The sequence below is a fragment of the Macrobrachium rosenbergii genome, chromosome 28 (assembly GCF_040412425.1).
Source record: "Macrobrachium rosenbergii isolate ZJJX-2024 chromosome 28, ASM4041242v1, whole genome shotgun sequence".
Classification (NCBI taxonomy): domain Eukaryota; kingdom Metazoa; phylum Arthropoda; class Malacostraca; order Decapoda; family Palaemonidae; genus Macrobrachium; species Macrobrachium rosenbergii.
The window spans coordinates 7,562,501-7,572,233 of NC_089768.1; positions in this window are offsets into that span (position 1 = coordinate 7,562,501).

Genomic DNA, 9,733 nt, shown 5'->3' on the forward strand with positions numbered 1-9,733 from the left:
AAACAATCGTTAAATAAAGCATAATATATAAATCCTCAAATTATTTTAATGCATAAATATGCCGCTCGTTAACAAATAGAAAACGTGTCTTTGGTTTCTAAACTGACAAACTAACGTTCCTTATCATCCCAGGAACGGGGAGACTTCAATATTGTTGAATTGTTTTCATAACCAAAGTCTGACCATGTTCCTTACACGAGAGAGAGAGAGAGAGAGAGAGAGAGAGAGAGAGAGAGAGAGAGAGAGAGAGAGAGAGACTAACAACATTGACGAATATCACCTTCGTCTGAATTATTGCGACCCAAAGCTGACAATGTTCCTTACACGAGAGAGAGAGAGAGAGAGAGAGAGAGAGAGAGAGAGAGAGAGAGAGAGAGAGAGAACTTAACAACATTGACGAATATCACCTTCGTCTGAATTATTGCGACCCAAAGCTGACCATCACTTCCCCTGATAGGAGACCCGACCCGCAGTTAAACCATGCGGTAAAAAGTCTTTCTGGTGGACGAGCGTTATACGAAACATCGTCGTAATTGAGAACACGTGCGCTTAATGAATACTTCTGGTAAACGAAAAGGAAAGACCTGGTGTAAATGAGAGAGAGAGAGAGAGAGAGAGAGAGAGAGAGAGAGAGAGAGAGGGCAGCATCTAACCTGGCCAAGCACTTCAAATAGAGAACCACTTCCAGCGTTAGGAATACGTTCCAATACTTCGCGCTTGTTAGTGCTAACAAGGGCTTACACGTACATTATCCTACCCAAGCTGCCTGCCAGCAGTCCTGATATTCTAAATTGAGCTTTTCAGTCGAGAAACATGCCAAGTGCCATTTTAAAATATAATAAATTAAATTAAAAATACTTTGGCCCAGGATGTTTCTCGACTGAAAGGCTCATATGAAGATTTAATATACAAGAAAAGGGATCTTATATCTTATATATAAGCTTTTCAGTCGAGAAACATGCCAAGTGCCATTTTTATAATATGTTAATTAAATTAAAAATACCTATGGCCCAGGATGGCGCTTGGCATGTTTCTCGACTGAAAGACTCAATTCTTGAACGAAGAATGAATCCAGCTTGGAAAGAAGGGAGGGTCTTGTCGGATGAAGTAGACCTTCGAGGTCGGTTCCTGTGAGGGAAATGATATTGAGGTTGAATATTCTAATTAATCGTCTCATAAAGTTCATGAAATTTCATTTTCGGAAAATTTAATATTTTAGTCATTTGGTGTTTAATGAATCAACGTTTGGTTTTAGAGTATGCCTGAAGTTAAGCTAATGTATATATATATATATATATATATATATATATATATATATATATATATATATATATATATATAATGGATTTTATCAACTCACCATGACATCTTTTGTTTACAAACATTAAGCTCCAAATGATGTTTAATGTCCAATTCACTCTACATACATACATACATACATATATATATATATATATATATATATATATGTGTGTGTGTGTGTGTGTGTGTGTGTGTATGAATGTATCTGTGTGTATGTATTATCATGATTTAAATTTTAACCCAATAAAAAGCCGTTTTTTATTCATAATGGCACATACCTTTAAAGAGATCATTCACTAAAGAATTACAGAGCAGATTTAACTTTACTTCTAATAATAACGCAGTTTATTTCAGGGGAAAATTATGCAGAAATCTAATTAAAAATAAATTACTTTCCTTCAGACTCACCATAGAAAAGGGGTACTGACAACCAAGCATTATGCAACATGTTAGTTCATTATGAACCTGGCTAAATGAACTTCCGAAGAGTTAGTTCTTATTCCTTCTCAAAACAGTTCCGCCGGATTCTACTCATATCAACCGGGACTGGCTGGCTGTGTAACCTGATCCCAGTCTTATCATTTCCGCTGAGACAGATGGCTCTCTCTCTCTCTCTCTCTCTCTCTCTCTCTCTCTCTCTCTCTCTCTCTCTCTCTTATACTGCATAAGCAGTAGCATGAGTGCTTCGAAAAAGACAAGTTCAGGGTTGGAATCAGAGTTTGGGAAGAGCAGTCTTGGCACAGTCCCCTAAATCTGTATTCTTGTATTGACCTATTACCAGTATTTTTTGACAGTTAGTTGACTTTAGTGAGAATCAGAGGCAGGAGGGGAGAGAGAGAGAGAGAGAGAGAGAGAGAGAGAGAGAGAGAGAAAGATGTTGAAAACTAGTGTTCCGTTAAAATAAGTACCACTATACCGTAATTTAATGCAGGAGGATCTAAATGAGGTAATCCTAATCCTTACCCACAAGGGTGGATATATTCTTCAAATATTCTCTCTCTCTCGCTCTCTCCTCTCTCTCTCTCTCTCTCTCTCTCTCTCTCTCTCTCTCTCTCTACAATACCTACTTCAGACGAAGTTACCATGAAATTTATTTTTCTTTTTTTCGTCATCATAAAGTCTTCTGTAGCTAACTCTAAAATGATGGTTTATGAGCAGTTGATATACCCGGAATAGTCAATAGTTTTGCTCAGATCTTCCTTGCTGCTAACTGAGCCCAGTCAGCAAGAATAAACAACATTCCTTCAAAACTAATATTGCTACGTTCTTCTTTCAAGATACTGGTGCACCGCACCTTGCAAAGAGAAGACCGAGTGTTGATTTTCACTCCAAGCACTGGAGTACATGGAGTTTACCTAGGTTGCAGGACCTGCATGTGCAATATAGCTGAAGAGCGCGTCACCTTCCGCTGTCTATGAAATGAGCCCAGTGACTGCTGCTCGTAAGAGCGAGCGAACGGCATCTCAGGCGCAGGGAGGGAGGGCGACTCGGACAAACTTCATTTCTATCCCTGAGCGGTGTGGCCGGGAACACTAATCAGTTACCCTTATCATTCTTTTCATTATCAACTCTTGAATCTAGATTTCCTTGCATTCTGCAGGACATCCATATTCTCCTGTATTTCAAAGGCAAATTTGTCTCATCGATTCACAAAAAAAAAAAAAGGCAAAATAAGGCTTCCAGAAATGGAGAAAATTATGCAGTCATAAACATACACAAATGTCAAACTAAACTCGGTTTAACAATGAAGTCGAAACGCTGCATACAATTGGGCAGTACTTATATATAAGCAACACTGTAAGAAATACCCTTCAAACCTGGATTTCATGGAAGCAAGGTATGTGCTGGAATATCTGAACTCGATAAGAAATTAACGCCAATATGCAAGGAAAGATCATCATTATTTTCAACCTTCAATTTCAAAATGTTGGTAAAAAAAAAATTCTCTCCAGACACTATTTGTAAGTCCCTCACAAGCATTTCAGTTCAGACAATGAAACCATTCGTTCCAAAAACTAAAAAGAATGGATGAAAAATTCACTTCGAAAATAAAATAAACTAACATCGACGATTACCTTTTAGCGAAAGAGCACCTGAAAATTACATATAATACCGTGCGATAATTATCATACCGGCTGCCGTTGAGGGTCGCATGAACATGTGTTTGGCATCCCAGACGGTCGTTAGGGACAACTTCGTCCCTAATAAAACATCGGGATCCTGGGATGGGGCTGGATGGCGGTAGGAAGAGGAACTGTTCCTTGGAAATTTGTTACTGAAACGACAACTCCCTCGTAAAGATAGAGGCTCTCTCTCTCTCTCTCTCTCTCTCTCTCTCTCTCTCTCTCTCTCTCTCTCTCTTTCCTGTGGCCTACGTAAAGAAGTGAAAAGTCTTATAACCCAATCGGAAGAGTGAAGGTGCGGTATACAAACAAGGTTGGAACTCTGCGTTCATTCTCTCAAAGCAATTTTTTGTGCCTCAGAAAGGAATGTTCAGTTCACCATTGTACATATAAGCGATATATATATATATATATATATATATATATATATATATATATATATATATATATATATATATATATATATATATACATAATATATATATATATATATACCGTTTAAAATGTACAACGGAGAGCTGAACATTTCTTTCTGAGGCACAAAAAATTGCTTTGACGAGTGAACGCAGTGGTCTGTCCTCGTTTGTATATCGCACCTTCACTAATGTTAATTTCAAGTGCTTGATAACGACGAAATCTTCAGACGAAGTTACTGGCTGCGTATAGAAACTCCAAGCGAAACTGTGTTAAGAAATATTATGGGCAAACGGGAAAATTACTGGCACTACGAATCAAAGCATCAGAACTTTATAAAGACGTGACAAATATCGAATGAATATTTTAACATTTGAGAGATCATGATCATTCCGTCTGCTGTATTGAAGCAATTCAATCTTTCTATAAGGTTTGCTTTTCATCAAGGCAAACATGGGTAGTGTTTTAAACCCTGGGCTGCTTAAACTTGATGCTTTGATCGCTAGAAAATATGTTGATAAATACAAGCAGAGAAATTAGGTTCTAGTTTCATATATGTTTTGTATGTTTGTGTGGTTACCATTTCCATGTTTCTCAGCGTTAAGTACGTTGTTTCAGTTTGTAATCGGATCATCCCTGATTATTTTTTTCCCTATTAACTTTTAACGATTAACCATTAGTGATTCTTGTTCTTTCTGTTTACTTTTTTACCATTCTTTTAAAATATCTCATCGGTGGCCCGACGATTCGTGAGTGAACGTAAAAGCGCTTTGTACACATATATGTAGAAATAATCCATTCCATATCTGGCCAATTTTTACAAAGCACTAATGCTTCGATCCGTAGTGCCAGCGATTTTTCAGTTTGTTGTTCATATTTTTCAGCATAGTTTCGCTTGGAGTTTCATACATGCAGCCAGAAACTTCGACTGGAGAATTTTCTAATGATCAAACCCTTACAATTCATGTTATAAGGTCTCAGAACCCAGGAATCTCCAAAACCTTTCACCATACGATCATTTTACAATACTGTTGTCATTCCTATAAAACGTTTCCCTGGCTCTTTCCCATGCTGCATCTACAAGAGTGCTGGGCTATATAAGATTCAGGCAATGTTTCTTTCAGCATCAATAAATTGCTGGTCGCAAATGCGCAGAACCCTTAATTAAAACATGTCAGAAAAGCCGGATAATTTAACGTTTTGGTGATGTAAAAACACAACTGAGCAACGAGCCAATGTTATGAGATTATCCGGAGACTGAATAGGTGAAATTTCAGTGATATTCAAAATACAGTTTCTCTCTTCCTCTACGGTAAATTTGGTAGCCGGGACTAAGTTATTTATCTTAAGCAGGAATTCCTGGATATTTTCTTGCTCAGGCCAAAAACAAAAATGGCACTCACATATGTAACCTTATTACTTTCTATGACAAAATTCTTTTTAACATCTTCGCCTTAACAAATTCCACGAGGATATTGCTAAAGCCATGAGATAAAAAATTACCCACACAGCCCTACTTAACTTTTGAACATAAACTATCCGTTACAACCAAAGTTACTGTCTTTTATGAACAGTCGTATTACGTCAATGATTCTTAAACAGTCAAAGAGATACGATAATTTTCCACCCAATACAAAAGTAAACATTAGTATAACCAGACCACTGAGCTGATTAACAGCTCTCCTAGGGCTGGCCCGAAGGATTAGACTTATTTTACGTGGCTGAGAACCAATTGGTTACCTAGCAACGGGACCTACAGCTTATTGTGGAATCCGAACCACATTATACCGAGAAATGAATTTCTATCCCCAGAAATAAATTCCTCTAATTCTTCATTGGCCGGTCGGAGAATCGAACTCGGGCCTAGCAGAGTGCTAGCCGCGAACTCTACCGAATCGTCCAACGGGGAACTAACCACTTGTTAAAATTTTATGAATGGTCAACAGATTCATTCTCAGTTCTGTACAGTGGCACAGTTAAAAGGAACGTCACTCATTCCTTTTATCAAGCAAACAATAGTAGTGTTTAAACGAAAGAATTGAACTTTTTAAATGTGATACTTTTATCATTTGAAAATCTGTTGATAAATATAAGCGTAGAAAGCAGTACTGAGCTCTATACAAGTTTTGTAAGTTTGTACAGCTACCCTTACCTTATTTCATAGCGTTAATTTTGTGACCGCGTTATCCCTAGTTATCTTTTCATTGCTACCCTTTCACGATTAACCGTTCGGCGATTATTGTTCCTTTCGTTTACCTTCTTACCATTCTTCTAAACTATCTCGCTGGTGCCCGACGATTCGTCAATAAACGTGAAAGCGCCTGTTATTTCTTGTGGCAGTCACTTATTCTAAAATCGCGTTCATCTTGTGATTTTATGAATATATATATATATATATATATATATATATATATATATATATATATATATATATGTGTGTGTGTGTGTGTGTGTGTGTGTGTGTGTGTGTGTGTGTGTGTATGGGACATGTTTCGAGCAGTACTCTCACTCGTTATCAACCTGCAAAATTAAAATGACGATGTTAGAATTATAATAAAATTCAATATAATACAGCAGAATTACTATAAAAATTATAAGAATACGTTTAAAAGACGGCTAATCAAAATAAATGAATGGATAAAATAAAATAAAGCAAAATTCAAAATTTAAGTCACAAAAACGTATGGAAAAGGCACAACAAATACACTAGTCAATATACAAACCAGTAAAACGCAGACTAAAAACACAGAAGTGAGGTTACAGCCACATTTCTAGCCAAAGAAGGCTATATCTTGAAGGATTACAGAACTTCTAAAATGTCGGGGTCTGTAGCAAACTGAGCATTGGTTAAAACAGAAAAATCATCAATATGTAAAGGATAACCAGTCTCCTCGCTGTGTTCTCTAACTGCACTGTAACTAGGCCTTGAAAGATAATTGCCAGTACGATATGACTTACCTAAGTGTTCAAACCATCTCATCCAAGCTGATCTGGTAGTTTTCCAACGTAAGCGGCATCACAACCACTGCACTGCTATTTATAGATCAGAATGTACCGAAGGCTTGTTGGTACAGAGTCTTTAATTTAAAAGAAATTACCTAATTTATTTTGCAAAGTGAAATATATTTTGATATCTAGCTGAGGGTAACCAATGGGCAAAACAGAAATTAATTGCTTTTTAAAATCATATCTATTAGGTCCACTAAAGGTTAAAGGTAAATAAATAACAGATTTCTTTACGTTAGCGGTAGTTTCGCCTTGTTTGTTTGCATGTAATTTCGAAAGTTGTTTACCAAAATATGTATCCACGTAATTCAACGGATAGCCATTGCTTTATAAAAGTGCCCTTGAAAATTCCAATTTTTCATGTAAATTCAAAAAGACAGAACAAATTTTATATGCTCTGGTTACTAGCGTCAATATCAAATTCATCTTATATTTCAAAGGTGAAGCTGATTTAAATTTAGATATAAGACCCGTTCAAGCAAGCTTTCTAAAGACTGAGGCGTGAAAGTTCTTATTAAGATTTTTTACCTGAATATCTAGAAAAGCAAGCGTATGATTATCTTCGTTTTCACAGGTAAATTCTGTATTAATATGCTTACTATTAAGGTACTCCAAAAAACGAGGATCTGGTCACGACTCTTTAAAAATTAAGAAGGCATCATCAACATACCTGCTTCATTTTATTTTATTTTATTCATTTATTTATTTTGATTAGCCATCTTTGAAACGCATTCTTAGAATTTTATAGCAATTTTGCTGTATTACATTGAATTTTATTATAAGAATTGTAATGCCATTTTAATTTGAAGGTTGATAACGAGTGAGAGTACTGCCCGGAACATGTCCCAAAAAAGTTGTGTAAAATTCTGCTCTGGGTTTTGGCCTTGGCGCCCTTACTGATCACACAGACACACACACACACACACACACACACACACACACACATATATATATATATATATATATATATATATATATATATATATATATATATATATATATATAGTATATATACAGTGTATATATATATTTATATATATAAAATGTATATATATATATAAATATATATATATATATATATATATATATATATATATATATATATATATATATATATATATATATATATATATATATATATGTATGTGTGTGTGTTTAGAATACAGGCAAGGAACTGAAATGTCCTGACCATGCAGAAGACAAGTCATTTGAAGCGGCAAAAGAGACTGTCAAAACAAAAAAAAACTTACATCACAAAAAATTTGCTTGTACTACCATACAGTACTAATATGAAGGAGATTCCCGTCTTCTCAAGTTTTGGAGTTAATGCAGCATTCAAGAGCAATAAGGCAATGAAACTTGCACTTACAAAGAACTCTCCCTAAGGGGTGTAAAATGTTTAAATTATAAGGAAAGTAGTAGGTATGTACGGAAAAGGATTATCCTGTTTACAAACACAATACTGACTTTAGCAACAATAACTTTTGCCGCCCCTCCCCTTCGACAACTGATAGGGGTGGACTTTTGGTCTCCAACGGTTAGCAAGTTCGTCAGTACTGTTCGTCTAGCATATAAATTTGCTTATAAATAAAGTTTTGATATGCATATATATATATATATATATATATATATATATATATATATATATATATATATATATATATATATATATATACATACATATATATATGTATATATATACATATATATGCATATATATATACATACATACATACATATATACATATATATATACATGTGTGAATATACTGCATATATTTGTAAATTTTAGTAGAGCTATGGCTAAAACACAGCATGTTTGTTTTTGTAATTCTTCTCTAAGTAGTTGAGAATAGTACAGATCTTTGTTAAGCTTTGTAAGAAATCCTCGTCAAGAAAGCACCACCGGTTGTAGTGAGCAAGAGGAGTTATCAGTGAAAGCATGAGGACCCAGTGGCAAGAGTAGAACCGACATCAATCTCATTTCCTCATGAGGAGTCTGCTGATCTTGCCTGATCGACCTGCTCCCCCCACAGTGTCTTTTGTCACTGTCTTTCAAATATCAAATTTTTCTAACTTCATAATGCATTCACTTATTTCGAGAATCATATCTAAGTTCAATATTTAAGTGTTGCTTAAAGTATTTTTCAAATGCAATACTTCCTTATTTGTATTCACCGTGACATAATTCACAGAAGGAACAAGTTAAGCATAGTTACTGGCGATTTATCTTGCTCTTTGCTGCTTAGGTAAATATTTCCATGTATATATATATATATATATATATATATATATATATATATATATATACATATACATTATATATATATGTGTGTGTGTGTGAGTGACTATGAAATATTTTCTGTTAAGGAGAATTCCATCAAACATAAGGAGCCCATTAAACCGCCAAAATGTAAAAAGTTAACTTTCTACAGTTTGGCGTTTTTATTGGCTCCTTATATTTGATATACATATATATATATATATATATATATATATATATATATATATATATATATATATATATTCTGAGTAACAAATGGCTGGATCCTTCCATTACTAACATCCGCAAAGCGATGGTAAATGGAAGCGTAAACGGCGCAGCAAAAACAAAACCACTTAAAACAACTGGAAGCATATCTGCACCTTCAGTGACATAAATTGCAAATATATATATATATATATACCTAATGATAGAATCATATTTACATAAATTCTCCGCTGATAAGCGGAGACACACAACACGACCTGGAAGGCCATCGCAGATTTGCGCGGCTGATAGGACGAATCGATTCAGCATCACATACTGATAAGTTATCTTGGTTACTGCCAATTCAATTAGATTCTACACGAGGAGAACGTGTACGGTTACGTACAGGCGCTTACGT